At 47.1% G+C, this 21,876-nt stretch overlaps 1 protein-coding gene across 11 annotated transcripts in view; it reads left to right on the top strand.

The window, feature by feature from the left end:
* specc1 (sperm antigen with calponin homology and coiled-coil domains 1) overlaps positions 1-21,876 on the top strand; it is a 109,543-nt gene that overhangs the window by 74,901 nt on the left and 12,766 nt on the right. The gene's annotated exons all lie outside the window — the stretch shown is intronic.

Below are 21,876 nucleotides of genomic sequence, written 5' to 3'. Positions count from 1 at the left end.
GAGTGACCTTACCCTGAATAAACAGTGACTCTGTACAGTTACATTGAGTGACCCTTACCCTGAATAAACAGTGACTCTGTACAGTTACACAGTGAGTGACCCTTACCCTGAATAAACAGTGACTCTGTACTGTTACTGTGAGTGACCCTTACCCTGAATAAACAGTGACTCGGTACAGTTACAGTGAGTGACCCTTACCCTGAATAAACAGTGACTCTGTACAGTTACAGTGAGTGACTCTTTGAATAAACAGTGACTCTGTACAGTTACAGTGAGTGACCCTTACCCTGAATAAAGTGACTCTGTACAGTTACAGTGAGTGACCCTTACCCTGAATAAACAGTGACTCTGTACAGTTACACAGCGAGTGACCCTTACTCTGAATAAACAGTGACTCTGTACAGTTACATAGTGAGTGACCCTTACCCTGAATAAACAGTGACTCTGTACAGTTACACAGCGAGTGACTCTTACCCTGAATAAACAGTGACTCTGTACAGTTACAGTGAGTGACCCTTACCCTGAATAAACAGTGACTCTGTACAGTTACAGTGAGTGACTCTTTGAATAAACAGTGACTCTGTACAGTTACAGTGAGTGACCCTTACCCTGAATAAAGTGACTCTGTACAGTTACAGTGAGTGACCCTTACCCTGAATAAACAGTGACTCTGTACAGTTACAGTGAGTGACCTTACCCTGAATAAACAGTGACTCGGTACAGTTACAGTGAGTGACCCTTACCCTGAATAAACAGTGACTCTGCACAGTTACAGTGAGTGACCCTTACCCTGAATAAACAGTGACTCTGTACAGTTACAGTGAGTGACCTTACCCTGAATAAACAGTGACTCGGTACAGTTACAGTGAGTGACCCTTACCCTGAATAAACAGTGACTCTGTACAGTTACAGTGAGTGACCCTTACCCTGAATAAACAGTGACTCTGTACAGTTACATAGTGAGTGACCCTTACCCTGAATAAACAGTGACAGTCATAGTATTTGTTCGGCATTTTATTTTGACTGATGGGAAACAGATGTAAATGAAGGTTGATGTGTTTAGTAACAGTGTCACACAAAGAGGAATGATTGGCCTTAGCCATCTGTTTATCCAAAGCTCCTGCTGTGTAACGGAGTGCTCAGTAATAATTAAAAGCTTGTTATAAGCTCAGTGAATCATTAATAGTTTATATTCAGTAATTGTTTGAGATGAGGCACTGTTAAGTTGACAGGCCCATCTATGCCAGAACGAGCAGGATTACCATTTCCATACTGACAGAGCGATAAAACATTGTTAGTAGTTGGCCAGAGGGAGGGCTGTGTCTGTGTGTGTGTGTGAGCCGTGCCTGTGTGTGAACCGTGTCTATCATAGAATCACAGAAGTTTACAGCACAGAGCTATCCAGCTAATCCCACTTTCCAGCTCTTGGTCCGTAGTCCTATAGGTTATGGCACTTCAAGTGCACATCCAAGTACTTTTTAAATGTGATGAGGGTTTCTGCCTCTACCACCCTTTCAGGCAGTGAGTTCCAGACCCCCGCCACCCTCTGGGTGAAAAGAATTCTCATCAACTCCCCTCTAATCCTTCTACCAATTACTTTAAACCTATGCCCTCTGGTTATTGACCTCTCTGTTAAGGGAAATCGGTCTTTCCTATCCACTCTATCTAGACCAGTAGGAGTATGTTTGTGTGTGTGTGCTAGGCCAATGTAGCAGAGCCTGGTCTCCAATCGTCTTGGATCGCCTTGCAATTGGACCAAGACCTTGCTCTGTCAAGCCCGCGTGGTAGCTGGTGTGCAACGGCCACCCCACATTAAAAGAATTCACGCACAGGCATCTTCCACCCTTTAAAATGAAGTTCGGGACCTGGAACGTCAGGACCCTAATGAACAACCCCAACAGTGACAGACCGGAACGCTGTACTGTTATTATTGCCCGGGAGCTCAGACGTTTCGATATAGACATCGCCGCCCTAAGTGAGACCCGGCGGGCAGGGGAAGGCCAACTCAAGGAGCAAGGTGGTGTTTGTTACACCACCTTCTGGAAAGGCAAACCTGAAGAAGAACGCTGCCTCCATGGGGTAGGCTTCACCGTAAAAAATGAGCTAGTTGGACGTCTCAGAGACTCCCCTTGCGAATAAACGAGCACCTCATGACTCTACGGCTCACACTAGCCCGGAACCAGTGCACTACGGTCATCAGTGCGTATGCCCCAAAACAGATAAGACCAAAGAAGAATTCTACTCCAGCCTCGAACAATCCCTGTCCCAAGTCCCAATGGGCGACAAGCTGATCCTCCTCGGCAACTTTAACGCCAGAGTTGGGAAGGACACAGACCTCTGGGGAGGTGTGATTGGCAGAGAGGAGGTAGGGAAAGCCAACTCCAATGGTACCCTCCTCCTGACGAAATGCTTAAAACATGACCTTGTCATAACAAACACCTTGTTCCGTCAGAGAGACAAGTACAAGGCTTCATGGCAACACCCTCGCTCCAAGCACTGGCATCTGCTGGACTACATCATCGTCCGAGCGAGGGACCACAAGGACGTCCGCATCACCCGGGCCATGACAGGAGCTGACGACTGCTGGACAGACCACCGCCTAATCCGCTCTGTCATCTCCATCAATGTAGCCCCAAAACAGCAGCGGCAACAGAAACCATGTCGCAGGAAAATCAACGCTGGAGCACTCCAAGACCCCGCTAAGAAAGCCCTATTCAGCCTGTGCCTCACAAACAACCTGACGACTCCCAGTGACGCAGAGTCACAGAGTGCCCACAGCGCCTGGTCTGCACTCAAGGCCTCCATAATCAGCACCTGTGAAGAGTCACTCGACCAGGAAACACCAAGACTGGTTCGACGAGAATGACCAGGAGATCCAGGAGCTAATAAGCCGCAAGCGCAAGGCATTCCTGATCTGGAAACAGCAACACAACTCGAGAGCAAGAAAGCAGCGCTACAGACGCCAGAAGGCTGAGGTCCAACGTTTGACAAGGTGCCACACAAAAGATTATTGCTTAAGATAAAAAAGATAAAAAATCACGGGATTGGAGGTAATATTCTGGCATGGATAGAGGATTGGCTATCTAACAGAAGGCAGAGAGTTGGGATAAATGGTTCATTCTCAGACTGGCAATCAGTAACTAGTGGTGTTCCGCAGGGGTCAGTGCTGGGTCCCCAACTCTTTACAATCTATATTAAAGATTTGGAGGAGGGGACCGAGTGTAACATATCAAAGTTTGCAGATGATACTAAGATGGGGGGGAAAGTAGTGAGTGAGGAGGACATAAAAAACCTTCAAGGGGACATAGACAGGCTAAGTAAGTGGGCAGAGATTTGGCAGATGGAATACAATACTGGAAAGTGTGAGGTTATGCACTTTGGCAGGAAAAATCGTAGAGCAAGTTATTATCTTAATGGCAAGAAACTGGAAAGTACTGAAGTACAAAGGGATCTGGGGGTCCTGGTGCACGAAACTCAAAAGGTTAGTATGCAGGTGCAGCAAGTGATTAAGAAGGCCAATGGAATGTTGGCTTTCATTGCTAGGGAGATAGAATATAAAAATAGGGAGGTATTGCTTCAGTTGTACAAGGTATTGGTGAGACCGCACCTGGAATACTGCGTACAGTTTTGGTGTCCATACTTAAGAAAAGACATACTTGCTCTCGAGTCAGTACAAAGAAGGTTCACTCGGTTAATCCCGGGGATGAGGGGATGGACGTATGAGGAGAGGTTGAGTAGATTGGGACTCTACTCATTGGAGTTCAGAAGAATGAGAGGCGATCTTATTGAAACATATAAGATTGTGAAGGGGTTGGATCGGGTGGATGTGGGGAGGATGTTCCCGATGATGGGTGAAACTAGAACTAGGGGGCATAGTCTTAGAATAAGGGGCTGCTCTTTCAAAACTGGGATGAGGAGGAACTACTTCACTCAGGGGGTGGTAGGTCCATGGAATATGCTGCCCCAAAAAGCTGTAGAAGCTACATCATTACATAAATTTAAAACAGAAATAGACAGTTTCCTAGAAGTAAAGGGAATTAAGGGTTACGGGGAGCGGGCAGGAATTTGGATATGAGTCTAGGTTCGGATCGGACATGGCCCTGTGGGTAGCGGAGCGGGCCCAGGGGCCGTGTAGCCTGATCCTGCTCCTATTTCGTGTGTCTAATTCTGTTAGATTCAGGAGATGGTTCTGTGATAGTAGATTGGCGGTTAGGATCAGATCAGCCATGATCTTATTGAATGGCGGAGCAGGCTCGAGGGGCCGATTGGCCTACTCCTGCTCCTATTTCTTATGTTCTTAAAACCCGCAACCTAAAGAACAGATGGTGGGTGGAGAAGGCGCAGGAGATCCAGCAGCTAGCCAACAATCATGATGTGCGTGGATTCTTTAACGCAGTCAAGACCACCTACGGCCCAAGCACCCAAGGTCCTACCCCACTGCGGGCCAAGAACGGAGAGGTACTCATCAAGGACAGAGAAGCAGTCAGTGCCTGCTGGAAGGAGCACTTCGAAGATCTCCTTAACTGAGACTCTGTCTTCGATGCGAGTGCCGTCAACTCTATCCCGCAGCATGCTACCCGCCACCATCTCAGCACAATCCCAGCCCAGCATGAGGTTGAAAAGGCCATCTGACAACTGAAGAACAACAAGGCCTCAGGAGCAGATGGAATCCCCACTGAGGCACTAAAGCATGGCGGAGAAGCACTATTGGCACGAATACATGAACTAATTTCTCTTATTTCGAAGGAGGAGAGCATGCCAGGGGATCTCGGAGACTCCGTAATCGTGACCATCTTCAAGAAAGGTGACAAGTCCGATTGCGGTAATTACAGAGGAGTCTCCCTGCTATCTGCCACAGGGAACGTCATTGTAAGAATCCTCCTCAATCGCCTTCTCCCAGTGGCTGAAGAGCTCATCCCAGAGTCACAATGCGGATTCCGCCCACTAAGGGGCACAATGGATATGATCTTCACCGCGCATCAACTACAAGAGAAATGCAGGGAACAGCACCAACCGCTGCACATGGCCATCTTTGACCTCACAAAGGCCTTCGACACTGTCAACCGTGAGGGATTATGGAGTATCCTCCTCAAATTCGGCTATCCTCAAAAGTTTGTCACCATCCTCCGCCTGTTTCACGACAACATGCAAGCCGGATCCACCACAGACCCAATTCACGTACGGACTGGGGTCAAGCAAGGCTGTGTCATCGCACCAACGCTCTTCTCAATCTTCCTTGCTGCAATGCTCCATTTCACCCTCAGTAAGCTCCCCGCTGGAGTGGAGCTAATCTACAGAACAAACGGGAAACTGTTCAACCTCCGTCACCTCCAGTCCAGATCCAAGGTCGTCCCATCCTCTGTCATCGAATTACAGTATGCAGACGACGCTTGCATCTGCGCACACTCTGAGGCCGAACTCCAAACCATCGTCAACACCTTCACCGAAGCGTACGAGAGCATAGGCCTTACACTAAACATCCGTAAGACAAAGGTCCTCTACCAACCTGCCCCTGCCACACAGTACTGCCCCCCGATTATCAAAATCCACGACGAGGCCTTGGACAACACGGACCACTTTCCATACTTCGGGAGCCTACTGTCAACAAGGGCAGACATCGATGACGAAGTCCAACACTGGCTTTAGTGTGCCAGTGCAGCCTTCGGTCGCCTGAGGAAGAGAGTGTTTGAAAACCAGGACCTCAAACCCGGCACCAAGCTCATGGTCTACAGAGCAGTAGTGATTCTCGCTCTCTTTTATGCTTCAGAGACATGGACCATGTACAGCAGGCACCTCAAAGCACTGGAGAGGTACCACCAACGCTGCCTCCGCAAGATCCTGCAAATCCATTGGCAGGATAGGCGCACCAACGTCAGTGTTCTTGCTCAGGCCAACATCCCCAGCATCGAATCTTTGACCACGCTCGATCAGCTCCGATGGACGCGCCACAACGTTCGCATGCCCGATACGAGACACCCAAAATAAGCGCTCTACTCGGAACTCCGACACAGCAAGAGAGCCCCAGGTGGGCAAAGGAAACGCTTCATGGACACCCTCAAAGCCTCCTTGGAAAAAGTGTAACATCTCCACTGACACCTGGGAATCTCTGGTCCAAGACCGCTCAAAGTGGAGGAGAAGCATCCGGGAAGGCGCCAAACACCTCGAGTCTCTTCGCCGGGAGCAAGCGGAAGCTGAGCGCAAACAGCGGAAGGAGCGCATGTCAACCCAAGCACCCCACCCACCTGCCCCTTCAACCACCGTCTGCCCCACCTGTGACAGAGACTGTAGGTCCCGCATTGGACTCATCAGTCACTTGAGAACTAATTTTTAGTGTGGAAGCAAGTCATCCTCGGTTCCGAGGGACTGCCTAAGAAGAAGACCTAGGCCCTTCATAATATTATACACCTCAATTAAGTATCCCATATGTCTTCGTAACCTGTCCTGCTACCTTCAGGGATCTGTGGACATACACTCCAAGGTCCCTCTGTTCCTCTACACTTCCCAGTATCTACCATTTATTGTGTATTCCCTTGCCTTGTTAGCCCTTCCCAAAAGCATTACCTCACACTTCTCCGGATTGAGTCCCATTTGCCACTGTTCTGCCCACCTGACCAGTCCACTGATATCTTCCTGCAGTCTACAGCTTTCTTCCTCACTGTCACACGGCCAATTTTTGTATCATCTGCAAACTTCTTAATCATGTCCCCTACACTGAAGTATAAATCATTGATATATACCACAAAAAGCAAGGGACCTAGTACTGAGCTCTGCGGAACCCCACTGGAAACCGCCTTCCAGTCACAAAAACACCCGTCAACCATTACCCTCTGCTTCCTGCTACTGAGCCAATTTTGGATCCAACTTGCCACTTTCCTTTAGATCCCATGGGCTTTTACTTTTCTGCCCAGTCTGCCATGTGGGACCTTGTCAAAAGCCTTGCTAAAATACATGTAGACTACGTCAAACATGCTACCCTCATTGATCCTCCTTGTTACCTCCTCAAACAATTCAATCAAGTTAGTCAGACATGACCTGCCCTTAACAAATCCATGCTGACTGTCCTTGATTAATACGTGCCTTTCTAAATGACGATTAATACTGTCCCTCAGAATTTTTTCCAATAATTTTCCCACCACCGAGGTTAGGCTGACTGGCCTATAATTACTCAGTCTATCCCTTTTTAAACAATGTTAGCAGTCCTCCAGTCCTCTGGCACCATGCCTGTAGCCAGAGAGGATTGGAAAATGATGGTCAGAGCCTCTGCTATTTCCTCCCTTGCTTCTCTTAACAGTCTGGGATACATTACATCCGAGCCTGGCGATTTATCTACTTTCAAAGATGCTAAACCACTCAATATTTCCTCTCTCACTATGTTTATCCCATCCAATATTTCACACTCCTCCTCCTGAACGTCATCGTCCCTTTAATAAATAAATAAAAAATAAATTAATTAACTAGAGTTTATGTATTTAATTAACTTAGCTTATAGTTTATTTTTTTAACTAATTATTAGATTTGGTTTAAGTTATAGGTAGATGAAATTAAATATTTACCTGTAACATGAAGCACTACAAGTATTGGAGGCAAAAAGAAGCAACTTCTTCCCCCTCTCTCCGAATTCCCACTCTCTCCAAATTCCCAGCTTTAACACTCTGTTTAGAATTTAAAGCATTCCTTTCACAAGCCCAGGACAAACCCAGCTCTTCACAAACAATGCTGTTTGTGGGATCTTCCTCACCCTCACCACCTGGGCACATCTGATTGTGGATCAGGTGGTTCTGGATTCCATCGGGGCTCCCAGGGGCTGAAGGTCAAAATCACCCCTGCAAATTATTTTCTGAAGGGCAGTCACTGTTATGTGGGCTAATGTGGTAGCCAAGTTTCACACAGCAAGATCCCATAAACAGCAGTGGAATAACTGACCAACTAATCTGTGTTTTTGGCGGTGTTGACTAAAGAAGGAATGTTGGCCCGGAAATCGGGAGAATCCCTGCTCTTCAAATAGTGCCATGGGATCTTTAACACCCATGTGTTGGGTTGGGTGAGTGTGTATGGGTGTGTTGTCCATTTATGTACCAGTCTGTCTCTCTGTGTATGAGCATAAGGGTGTGTGTGTGTCAGTCTCTGTGTGTGAGTGTATGAGTGTGACTGTGAGTGTCTATGTATATGGATTTCTGTGTGTGTGTCTGTGTGAGCCTGTGTGTATATGAGAGTGAGTTTGTGTGTATGGATGTGTGTAGTTCTTTGACTAGCTTCCTTGAGGTTCTTTTCCCATGATCCAGGCCCTTTCATCTCCTGCCCGCTCCGACTCCCCTACTCCACGGGGAAACACCCTGAATCAGTGACAATCAATATTGTTGTGGTCCGCTGGAGCAGAGGAGGAAGCTGATCTTACAGGTCAGCATTGTTACTCCAAGGGGCTCTGGGCCTCTGTTACCATTGCAGTCCATCCAGGGGACAGTGCGGGACCGTGGGAAAGGATTTAAATTAAGTCCCACGTACAGGAAATGGCTGAGTCCTTAGAAACAGAAACGTACAGACGAGGAAAGACATTGATGTGAAAAAGTCGGAAAGCAGGCGGAATGAGTGTGGAATTCTGTCAAAGGTCTCCAGGATTATCTCCCTCAGGTTCGTGCTCCTGAGGTTTCTCATAGATTGCAATCACCTCCTTCATGTCTCCGCTCTAACTGCTGCCTATTGCTGGTTCAGCTCGAGCCCCGGCTCCCGTCCACTGATGGCGCCTGTTTCTGTGGTGAATGTCCAAGGCCGAGAGTGCAGGTTGAGAAGTAGAGGAGCGGAGAGCTTTACTCTGTATCTAGCCCGTGCTGTACCTGTCCCATCAAACACTCCCAGGGCAGGTACAACACGGGTTAGATACAGAGTAAAGCTCCCTCTACACTGTCCCATCAAACGCTCCCAGGGCAGATACAGCACGGGTTAGATACCGAGTAAAGCTCCCTCTACACTGTCCCATCAAACACTCCCAGGGCAGGTACAGCACGGATTAGATACAGAGTAAAGCTCCCTCTACACTGTCCCATCAAACACTCCCAGGGCAGGTACAGCACAGGGCTAGATACAGAGTAAAGCTCCCTCTACACTGTCCCATCAAACACTCTCAGGGCAGGTACAGCACGGGTTAGATACAGAGTAAAGCTCCCTCTACATAGTGCCATCAAACACTCCCAGGACAGGTACAGCATGGGTTAGATACAGAGTAAAGCTCCCTCTACACTGTCCCATCAAACACTCCCAGGGCAGATACAACATGGGTTAGATGCAGAGTAAAACTCTCTCTAAGCACTCCCAGGTGGACACCTTATTAAAGATAAGAACTGAGAAAAATAAGAATATGTACAGTGTGCTGTATGACAAGTTAGGCAAGGAAAGGATTTGAGCAATCATTTAGATCTAAGTAGTAAGGGAAAATGAAGTAACCTCCCAGTCTCTGTGGTTAGTTCAGGCCTTCTGGTCAATGATCAGCTGAGAGTAATTGTGCGTCACCTACAGTGTGTTTATACAGTGAGTATTGCACATTATACAGTGAGTTGCACATTATACAGTGAGTATTGCTCATTATACAGTGAGTTGCTCATTATACAGTGAATATTGCTCATTATACAGTGAGTATTCACAGAATCACAGAATCACAGAAACCCCACAGTGCAGATATAGGCCATTTCGGCCCATCGAGCCTGCACCGACACATATCCCACCCGATCCCCGTAACCCCGACACCAACACATATCCCACCCTATCCCCGTAACCCCACATATTTAATCCCCCTAACACTAAGGGTCAATTTATCATAGACAATCAACCTGCTCATTATACAGTGAGTATTGCACATTATACAGTGAGTATTGCTCATTATACAGTGAGTATTGCACATTATACAGTGAGTATTGCACATTATACAGTGAATATTGCTCATTATACAGTGAGTATTGCTCATTATACAGTGAGTATTGCTCATTATACAGTGAGTATTGCACATTACAGTGAGTATTGCTCATTATACAGTGAGTATTGCACATTATACAGTGAGTATTGCTCATTATACAGTGAGTATTGCACATTATACAGTGAGTATTGCTCATTATACAGTGAGTATTGTACATTATACAGTGAGTATTGCTCATTATACAGTGAGTATTGCTCATTATACAGTGAGTATTGCTCATTATACAGTGAGTATTGCTCATTATACAGTGAGTATTGCTCATTATACAGTGAGTATTGCTCATTATACAGTGAGTATTGCACATTATACAGTGAGTATTGCTCATTATACAGTGAGTATTGCTCATTATACAGTGAGTATTGCTCATTATACAGTGAGTATTGCACATTATACAGTGAGTATTGCTCATTATACAGTGAGTATTGCTCATTATACAGTGAGTATTGCTCATTATACAGTGAGTCTTGCTCATTATACAGAGAGTATTGCACATTATACAGTGAGTATTGCTCATTATACAGTGAGTATTGCACATTATACAGTGAGTATTGCTCATTATACAGTGAGTATTGCACATTATACAGTGAGTTGCACATTATACAGTGAGTATTGCACATTATACAGTGATTATTGCTCATTATACAGTGAGTATTGCACATTATACAGTGAGTATTGCACATTATACAGTGAGTATTGCACATTATACAGTGAGTATTGCTCATTATACAGTGAGTTGCACATTATACAGTGAGTATTGCACATTATACAGTGATTATTGCTCATTATACAGTGAGTATTGCACATTATACAGTGAGTATTGCACATTATACAGTGAGTATTGCACATTATACAGTGAGTATTGCTCATTATACAGTGAGTATTGCTCATTATACAGTGAGTATTGCACATTATACAGTGAGTATTGCTCATTATACAGTGAGTATTGCTCATTATACAGTGAGTATTGCACATTATACAGTGAGTATTGCTCATTATACAGTGAGTATTGCACATTATACAGTGAGTATTGCTCATTATACAGTGAGTATTGCACATTATACAGTGAGTATTGCTCATTATACAGTGAGTATTGCTCATTATACAGTGAGTATTGCTCATTATACAGTGAGTGTTGCTCATTATACAGTGAGTTGCACATTATACAGTGAGTATTGCACATTATACAGTGAGTATTGCTCATTATACAGTGAATATTGCACATTACAGTGAGTGTTGTTCATTATACAGTGAGTATTGCTCATTATACAGTGACTATTGTACGGTGGCATAGTGGTTAGCACTGTTGCCTCACAGCGCCAGGGACCCGGGTTCAAATCCAGCCTCAGGTGACTGTCTGTGTGGAGTTTGCACATTCTCCCCGTGTTTGCGTGGGTTTCCTCCGGGTGCTCCGGTTTCCTCCCACAGTCCAAAGATGTGCGGGTTAGGTTGATTGGCCATGATAAAAAAAATTGGCCCTTAGTGTTAGGGGGGATTAAATATGTGGGGTTACGGGGTTACGGGGATAGGGCTTGGGTGGGATGGCTGTCAGTGTAGGGACCGGGTACTAGGGTTTGGATGATCAGCCATGATCTCGTTGAATGGCGGAGCAGGCTCGAAGGGCCGAATGGCCTACTCCTGCTCCTATCTTCTATGTTTCTATGAGTATTGCACATTATACAGTGAGTATTGCTCATTCTACAGTGAGTATTGCTCATTATACAGTGAATATTGCTCATTGCAAGAACCTGCAGCAACCGGAGGCCTAAGCAATTTGATGCTCAGAAACAGAACTTTGCTGACATTCCTTACACGCCTGACCCCTACACGCCTGACCCATTACGGACTTTTTTCCTGTATTTCAGATGGATAATGTTTTCCCAATTTGCTGATTTTTAAAAATACTTCCTGTCACTATTTAATTGTCAATAAATGTCTGAGCTGCTTCAGTCTGTGCGCCTCCAGCTTGTGTACAATACCTGATAGACCAAGGTGTAGTGTATGTACCTTGAAGAAGGAACTATATTCTGCAGCCACTGTATACTGCAGTACCAGTAGTGACCACCCCTGTATATAAGCCTGTGCAGTAACTTTGTATAGTAGTTCCAGTTTTGTCTCCATTCAGTAAACACCTGTTATAACCAACTTCTGCAGTCCGTGTCTCAATTACACACGGACGTTACATTGGCGACGAACAGATCCGAACTTACCTACAGTTCTGCACCACCTCACAGGGATCCATCCCTGAAGCGAAGTTGTTAGAGGTCGAGGCCAGAAGGAAGAAATCCAAAAAGAAAAAAAACAAACAGAAGAAACGGGCGTCGACCGTGGGCAACCGCCCTCTGATTCATCGAATTCGAAGATTTGCAGGAGAGGCTGTCGAGAGTTGGGCTTGGTTCTCCAGTCTATGGTGTTCCAGCTAATCGGGCTGGTGGCAGGTAGTACACTGATCCTTCCTGGGCTGCGGCGGGCTGGAGCTCGATCGGGTGGCTTTTCAACGGGGCCGAGCAGCGTTGTCGGGAAGAGGAGAGAGAGGGTGGAGCACACAGGGCGCGGCTGGTGCTACGAAGCCGGGCAGCGTACAGACCCGAGAAGAGGGAGGAAAGTGTCCCATAGGGTCTGCTCTGACGACGGGAACAGTAATTAAAATAAAAGAAATTAGAAGCGCAGAAAGCCGCGAGGAGCTGCAGTTTGCCACGGGGACCGCGGAGAGCGGCGTTGGCAGCAGCGCGGGGGGAAGTGCGCGAAGACCATAGGGCGTCGCCATCAAGGCATAAAAACGCCAGCAACAGCGCTGGCAGCAGCGGAAAAGACAGAAAGCGCGGGAGGCGCCATCTTAATCCAGCAGAGAAGAAGGCAAAGCGCGGGAGATGCCATTTTGTTCAATCGGGGAAGAAGGCAAAGCGCGGGAGGCGCCATCTTAGATCTCCAAGATGCCGAAGACTGGCAATATCACTGCCTTCGATAATGCAATAGAAGACTGGACCACGTATGTGGAAAGAGTCGAAGTATATTGCAAGGCAAATGAAGTAGCCGATGAGAAAAAGGCATCGGTACTACTAAACTTAATGGGCGCAAGAACGTACGGCCTATTGCGGAACCTGATCACTCCAGTCAAACCGATGGAGAAGAGTTTTAACGAAATTGTTGATATCCTACAGGAACACTTAAATCCTACACCGCTGCTGATAGCAGAAAGATTTAAATTCCACAAGAGAAATCAGCATAAAGATGAGAGCAATGCTGATTACCTTACGGAACTACGCAAGCTATCAAAGCACTGCCAGTTCGGAGCAGGACTGGCAGATACCCTACGGGACAAATTTCTCTGTGGACTCCTGAGTGAAGGAACCCAGAAGAGGTTACTCTCAGAGAAAGAGCTGACGCTAGATAAGGCTTTCAGCGTGGCAGTATCGTACGAAGCAGCAGCAAGGGGAGCTGCGGAAATACAGCAAAAGCCACAGGAATACGGCACCCATGAAATGACACGGGGATTTGAAAAATGTTATCGCTGCGGCAGAACAACCCATGACCAGAAGGACTGCTGGTCCAAGGACAAAACATGCAGGCAATGCGGAAAGATGGGACACATTGCACGAGTTTGCAGGTCCGGGAAGAAGACTAACGACAACAAAAAGACTACTAAGGAAAAGTACAGGAAAGTACAAAAGATGACAGACAGTAGTTCCGAAGACCAGAAGAGCGATAGTGAATCCGGGAACAAGAGACTAAGCTGTCTCAAACTATACAACGTAATCACAAAAGAGGATCACCGAACCATTTGGGTCACCCTCACGATAGCAGGGTCCCAAGTCAAAATGGAATTGGATACAGGATCAGCCCTGACCGTCGTGAATCGACGAGACTACGAGCGGCTATTCTCACACATACCCTTGAAAGACACATCCACTGTCTTGAAGACATATACGGGGCAGAAAGTATACCCCAGAGGGAAAATAAGGGTGCCTGTCGAATACAACGGCAAGGAAATACAGAAATTGTATCTGTACATACTGCAAGATGGTGGACCACCGTTATTGGGATGTGAATGAATCAGAAAGATAAGTTTAGACTGGCACTCCATTCAGGCACTGACTGTGGCTGGTAAAAAGGATGACGACGTCACACCTGGACGATTGTCAAAAATCTTGGCTAACGCTAAAGAGGTATTTCAACAAGAACTGGGAACTCTTAAAGGCGTAACCGCCTCGATAAAAATAGAAGAGAATGCAATTCCCAAGTTTTTCAAAGCAAGACCGGTACCGTATGCAATTCGCCCAGCCGTCGAGGCAGAGCTGGAGAATCTGGAGAATGCAGGCGTGTTAACTAAGGTAGACTGGAGCGAGTGGGCGACACCCATCGTTCCTGTCATGAAGAAAACGTTAAACAATAAGTCTGAGGAGCCAAGGAAGGTTCGCATCTGTGGGGACTTCAAGGTGACTGTGAACCCAGTCCTTCACACAGTACAGTATCCTCTTCCGAGGATAGAAGATATTTTCGCCTTACTATCTGGAGGGAAACGTTTTACAAAAATTGACCTAGCGCAAGCATATTTGCAGATGGAGGTTGAAGAATCCTCTAGGAAATATCTCACGATAAACACTCACAAAGGTCTTTACCAGTATAATCGACTGGTATTCGGAGTTGCATCAGCTCCGGCTATATGGCAAAGAGCGATGGAACAAGTCCTGCAAGGGATTCCGGGGACTCGGTGTTACTTGGACGACATCCTAGTGACAGGTGAAAATGATAGTGAACACCTTGCCAACCTAGAGCAGGTGCTCACTAGACTAAGAGAACATGGGCTACGAGCCAATCGCCCCAAGTGCGAGTTTTTAAAGAAACAAATATCGTATTGTGGCCACGTGATTGATGAAGAGGGGTTACATAAGTCCCCTGACAAAATTGAAGCGGTAGTTAAGGCTCCAGCGCCTGAAAATGTGTCGCAACTGAGGTAATTCCTCGGATTGGTGAATTACTACCATAAGTTTTTGCTGAATTTGTCCACAATTCTGCACCCACTGAACGCCCTGCTACAAACTGGAGTAGCATGGAAATGGAGCGATGAATGTAAGCGGGCCTTTCAGAAGTGTAAAGGCCTGATCACTTCAAGAGAAGTATTGGCTCACTACAACCCATCACTACCGATAAGACTGGTGTGTGATGCGTCTCCCTACGGCGTTGGAGCGGTACTGTCACATAAATCCCTTGATGGTTCAGAGAGGCCGATAGCTTTTGCGTCACGCTCGTTAACTGCAGCCGAGCGTAACTATGCCCAGATTGACAGAGAGGCCCTCAGCCTGGTGTGGGGGGTAAAGAAGTTCAATCACTACCTGCACGGACAGAAATTTACTCTACTAACTGATCATCAACCTCTTGTCTCCATTTTCAACCCTAAGAAGGGCGTCCCGATAATGACAGCACAACGGCTACAGAGGTGGTCCCTTTTCCTAGGGGCACACCAATATGACATCGAGTACAAAGGAACTAAACAGCATGGGAATGCTGATGGATTGTCGCGCCTACCGTTGCCGACGGTGGAAGAAGCACCTGCAGTGGATCCTGTGGAGATATTCCACTCGACCATAGTCGAATGTCTACCTGTGACGAATGCAAACATAGAAAAGGAAACACGAAATGACCCGACACTCTCCAGGGTCTATGATTTAACGGTGAAGGGATGGCCAGCACATGGTGAACCACTGTTGCCAGCATTCTCGCCGAGAAGAGAACAGCTGTCAGTGTGCCGAGGAACCTTGATGTGTGGATCCAGAGTAGTAATTCCACCCAAATTGAAGGATAGAGTGCTCAATGAGCTTCATGAGGGTCATCTGGGAGGGGTAAAAATGAAGAACTTAGCCAGAGCGTTTGTGTGGTGGCCAGGAATCGATAGAGAAATCGAAGAGATGACCAAGAGCTGTACAGGATGCCAGAAGGTCCAAAACGCCCCACCACAAGCCCCTCTACATCCATGGGAGTGGCCCTCATCTCCATGGCAAAGGGTACACATTGATTTTGCTGGTTCATTTATGGACTCGATGTTTTTAATTGCGGTGGATGCACATTCAAAGTGGCCAGAGGTAATAAAAATGTCCTCAACCACCACAGAAAAAACTATCACAGAAATGGGCTGCCTGAACAGATTTGCTCCGACAATGGACCACAGTTTGTGTCTGAAGAGTTCCGGAGGTTCTTAAAGAACAATGGTGTTAAGCATTACACATCCGCCCCATATCATCCAGCCACCAATGGATTGGCTGAGAGGTTCGTTCAAACATTCAAGAAGGCTATCAAGGCAATGTGTAATGAAGACATACCCCTACAACACAAGGTGGATAACTTCTTGTTTGCCTACCGGAATGCGACACATGCGGTTACCAACCAAACTCCAGCCATGATGTTCTTCAATCGAAGACTAACATGCCGCTTGGATTTGGTTAAGCCAAACATCAGAAGAGATGTGGAGAACAGGCAGTTTCAGAGTATGAATGAAAGGCCAACCAGGAGTTTCAAGATAGGTCAACCAGTTTTGGCCCGGGACTACCGCACAGAGAAATGGCAGCCAGGAACGATCTGCACATGGCAAGGACCTCTAATGTATACCGTGGACGTTGGAGAGAGCATTGTAGAGTCACTGGAAAACGTCAAATCTACACCACGATCATATACACCTGGTGATGAAACCGAAGTACCAATTGCATCTACCTCAGAATCGGTGATATTGGAAGCAGACGAACCAAACAACGACGTTGATCCCGAATCAACTTTGCCAGAAGAACCTGATACCCCAAAGAGGCGTTATCCGGACAGAATCAGGAAGCCTCCTCAAAGACTGAATTTATAATTGATTAACTTCAGCTAATGTATATAGCAACTGTAATTGTAAATATGTTATTTAATTATTAATCGAATGTTATGTACTGTTTAGCTAAAAGGGGAGGAATTGTAGTGTATGTACCTTGAAGAAGGAACTATATTCTGCAGCCCCTGTATACTGCAGTACCAGTAGTGACCACCCCTGTATATAAGCCTGTGCAGTAACTTTGTATAGTAGTTCCAGTTTTGTCTCCATTCAGTAAACACCTGTTATAACCAACTTCTGCAGTCCGTGTCTCAATTACACACGGACGTTACACAAGGGGTGTTTAGCAGCCCAGCGCAAGGCTACGATTGGGCCAATAACAGATTTCTGTGAGCGGATTAGCATCTCTGTTAAAGACAGATTTCAGAAAAGGTGCAGGACTTGTGTTGTAGGAGACAAGATCAGCAAACGGGTACTGCTGTGGAAATGTTGAGTGAAGAGGTTCCTTAACGATGAGGCCTGTGACATTGCGATGTCTGTGTGTCAGTGCCGGGGAAGCAGATTGTGTGAACTATGGGAATTAAACCCAAAACATCTGGAACAGAAACAGTCAAGGTTTGGGGTCTGAGGGGGGGGCTCCTTCCTGCCAATGTTCTAGATCTGACCCTATATTGTGCTGCAGTATTGGACCAACAGTCGCAATTGCTAGTTTCCTTGTATTCTCTGGGGCTCATGAGATGATAGCAAGTGAACTGAAAGTATTCAGTGTGTCTATCTGGGAGTGACGATCACTCGGTACATTGTTAGATCCAATTCCTGTTGACTGACCAGTGCCAGAATTCCTGTTGATTCTGTCAAATGTCACATTATATTGGCGAAAGACAATATTTAATATTTTTGAGGATGTGGAATTGTTGCTGCTGTCTGTGGCGTGGGATTTTATGTTGTTGTGTAACTTATGTTCCAACCGCTTCTCTTGGTTTCCGGAACAAAACTGTCCCTAAGGATACTTCAATGGATTTTAATTAAAATACATCTGTGAGTCATATCCTGCAGAAAGATGATGTCATTGACAGACCCATAAAGACACTAAATGTGAAACTCTCCTGCTTGTGATCTACACGTAACGTAGTCATTACTGGCAACCAGTCAGCACACTACTGGCAACCAGTCAGCACACTACTGGCAACCAGTCAGCACACTACTGACAGTAAAAGTGATAGAGATACAAATACAGAATAAGCGAGGCAGAGAGACAAAAATACAGGTAGAGACAAAGAGAGAGAGACACAGAGAGATGGACGGAGAGAGAGAGTGAGACAGCAGCAACAAACCGGGAGTGCCATTAATATAGAAATAAAACGGTTCCAAGGAGCTTCAGAGGTGCAAGAAAAAAAGAAATGGACATTGAGCTAAAGAAGAGATTATTTGAAATTATAGACCTGTTAGTCTAACATCTGTTGTGGGGAAGTAACTAGAATCTATAATTAAGGACAAAGTGACTGAGCATTTAAAGAAATTCAAGCTGATTAGAGAGAGCCAACATGGATTTGGAAAGGCTAGGTCATGTCTAACGAACCTAATTGAATTTTTTGAAGAAGTAACTAAGTAGCAGATAGGTTCCATTCTTATCTATCCAGTCGTAGCTAGAATCTCCTGCAATGGCTTCTCTTCCCGCTCCGCACCGTTTACTCTGGTGTCCCCCAAGTATCTATCCTTGTCCCCCTCCTATTTCACATCTACATCCTTCCCCTCAGCGACATCATCCGAAATCAGATAATATGTTTTTAGTGATGTTGGTTGAGGGATAAATATTGGCCCCAGGACACTGGGGAGAACTCCCCTGCTCTTAGAATCATAAAATAGAATAGTACAACACAGGAGGAGTCCATTCGGCCCACCGAGTCTGCGCCAGCTCTTTCGAAGAGCAATCCAGTTAATCCCACTCCCCCGCTCTTTCCCCATATCCCTGCAATTTGTTTCTCCTTTGAGTATTTATCCAATTCCATTTTGCAAGCTACTATTGAATCTGTATCCACCGCCCTATCAGGCAGTGAATTCCAAATCCTAACCACTCATTGCGTAAAAAAGTTTTACCTCGTGTCACCTCTGGTTCTTTTGCCAATCGCCTTAACCCCAGCTTCTCCAGTCTATCTACATAACTGTAATCCTCATCCCTGGAACCATTCTAGTAAATCTCTTCTGTACCCTCTCCAAAGCCTCCACATCCTGCTTAAAGTGCGGTGCCCAGAATTGGACATAATACTCCAGCTAGGGCCGAACTAGTGTTTTATATTGGTTTAGCATAACTTCCTAGCTTTTGTATTCTATGCCTCTATTTATAAAGCCCGGGATCCCATATCTATCTATCTATTTATCTTATCTTATCTTATAAAATATAATAATATAATATATATATATATATATATATATTATATTATATAAAGCGGTTCTTCTGTCTGTCATTCCGTCTGTCTGTCTGTCCGGCTATACACTCTCAAGTTATAGAGCGTACCTACACATGTGTTACATCAAAAGAAAGCTTACGATTCCAGAACGGTCGTAAGCGTATTTACGTTTCGGTGAGACAAAAATTGTGCCCGCGGTATCCAAAAAACGTTCAAAATTCTGCTCATTATCTGCTCATTAGCATTGAGTGACGTCGAGGTCGACCAATCGTACGGTCGAGCGACCCGACGGTCGACCAATCGCTGCGTGGCGGGGGCGGGTTCCTGGCGCGTGCGGGCAGGCCCTCCTAGAGTCGAGTGACGGGACGATTGACCAATCCTACGCTTCGGTGACCTGACGGTCGACCAATCGGTGCGTGTGTGGGCGGGCCTTATCGTTCTGAACCGAGGTGAGTCGCCGCCATCTTGATTCCAAACTTTTCATTTCTTTTTCCCGCTTTCTGCGTCTTTAAAAAAAAAAGTTGCTTTTAAAACACATAGGCCTAGAAATTCAGTTGCTTGCGCCAGCCGGTAGCGCCTTAGGAGGAGGAGATGTTGGGCGCTAGGCGGCTAGCGGCCGGGCGCAGTGCGATCTGCGCCTCTCCCCAACTTCACTCAAGATTTAGCGACGGCGCAAAGTCTTTGCGCGCGCTCAGCTGCGCGCGCAGATCCTGACGTCATTTCCTCGTGCAACGCCCTTTGTGCGCCCCAAACCGGAAATTCAGTGGCGACGCCCTATTGTGCGCCTGGCGCCCCTAGCGACTAGTAGAGGGGAACGGTTCTCAGTCGATGCGGGGCGCGGGGGGCGCAAATTAAAGGGCACTCCTCCTGCAGTAGAAAAGGCTGCCATTTTGCAGCACTCCTTTTTGAGAGACAGATCTTTGCAGAGAGACAAAGGTGGAGAGCTTTCTGCTTTGGCTCAACACTCGCACAGGTACTTGTGGCTTCAGGCCACAGCTTTCCACTTGTCTTTGCCTTCAGTGTCATATCATTGTTTGCAAACATATAATGGGGGCTGCAATGGGTGCAAACGCTGGCCTACTCCATTGCATTCAAAGGGCTCACAGACGCCGTGAGAGAGTGGCAGTCCTGGCCAGACGGAGAGGGGGCAACAGGCGTTGGCAAAGGAGGCCTTACCCACCCAGGGTATACCGCCAGCAGTTCTCCTATCTGAACATGTCTGACGAGCAGTGTGTTCGGAGGCTGCGATTCCGAAGGGTGGTGGTCACTGAGATCTGCCACCTGCTTGGCGGTGATCTGCAGCCACAGCTGAGGAGCAGGACGTCTCTGTCGGTGGCAGTGAAGGTGACGGTGGCTCTCAACATCTATGCCACCGGCTCCTTCCAATCCGCTACTGGGGACATTTCCAACATTTCCCAGTTCGCCGTGCATTGCTGCATCCGCCAGGTGACCAATGCCCTTTTCAGAAGGAGACGTCAGTTCATCTCCTTCTCCATGGCCCTTGTCAAGCAGCAACAGCATGCAATGGGCTTTGCAGCATTCGCGGGCTTCCCCATGGTGCAGGGCGCCATTGACTGCACGCATGTGGCTTTGCGGGCACCTCTGGAGAATGCCGAGGATTACCGCAACCGGAAGGGCTACCATTCGCTCAACGTTCAGCTGGTGTGTGACCACAGGCAGCTCATCCTAGCTGTCAATGCCCGCTTTCCAGGCAGCAGCCACGATGCCTTCATCCTGCGCCAGACTTCTGTGGCAGACATGTTCCAGGCCCAGCCTCACCCACGAGGATGGCTTCTCGGGGACAAAGGCTATCCTTTGTGTACCTGGCTGATGACCCCGCTCCGTGCGCCCAGCACCCCTGCTGAAGAGGGATACAATGAGAGCCATCAAACAACCAGGAACATCATTGAGCAAACCATCGGCGTCCTGAAGCAACGGTTCCGCTGTCTGGATCGTTCCGGTGGAGCCCTACAATATTCGCCGGAGCGAGTCTCCCATTTCGTGGTCGTGTGCTGCATGCTGCACAACCTGGCTATCCGCAGGACTCAGCCACTGCCACCAGAGATTGGAGGACCACCTGAGGAGGAGGAGGAGGAGGAGGAGGAGGACGAGCACAGGAGGGAGGCAGAAAGTGCAAGGGCCGCCCGTCGGCGGCTTATTGAACGTCGGTTCTAGGCCCCCTCTCAGGGAATGGCTTGTGCCAATGTCACCAGATGAATGTAGCCGCTCCACAAGCCCTCAGCCGAGCAGGGCAACCAGGACTTGCAAAATAAAGCATGGGCAGTGCGATTTCAGAACATTTATTACTTGGAAACCTCTGCCCTTCCCACATTACAAACTAATGGAGAGAAGCCCCCTCCAAAAACACAAAACGAACAGTCTCGGCCTTACAAAACAAAGAAAGACACCAGTCTCGGCCTTACAAAACAAAGAAAGACACCAGTCTTGGCCTTACAAAAACACAACTACACCAGTCTCGGCCTTTCAATAAACACAAAGCATTTGGCCAGACCTTCTACTTTTTGCCCTGCGAGGGCGATGCCTTTCGCATCCGTGACTGGCCCCTGCCCGCCCTTGCAGCTCCTCCTCAATGGGACCCCAGTGGCTGCAGCAAGGCTGCGGGAAGGCTGCTGAGGGTTAGATGGCGAGACGGCAGATGCCCTTGGGGGTCGGCCTGCACCAGCTCTGGCCCTGGAGGGGCCGGC

Source organism: Somniosus microcephalus, chromosome 22, assembly GCF_052327205.1.
Source record: "Somniosus microcephalus isolate GS21.2 chromosome 22, FLI_Smic_1.0, whole genome shotgun sequence".
NCBI lineage: Eukaryota > Metazoa > Chordata > Chondrichthyes > Squaliformes > Somniosidae > Somniosus > Somniosus microcephalus.
The sequence above is the reverse complement of the archived record's forward strand: the minus strand, read 5'-3'. Positions and strand labels throughout refer to the sequence as shown.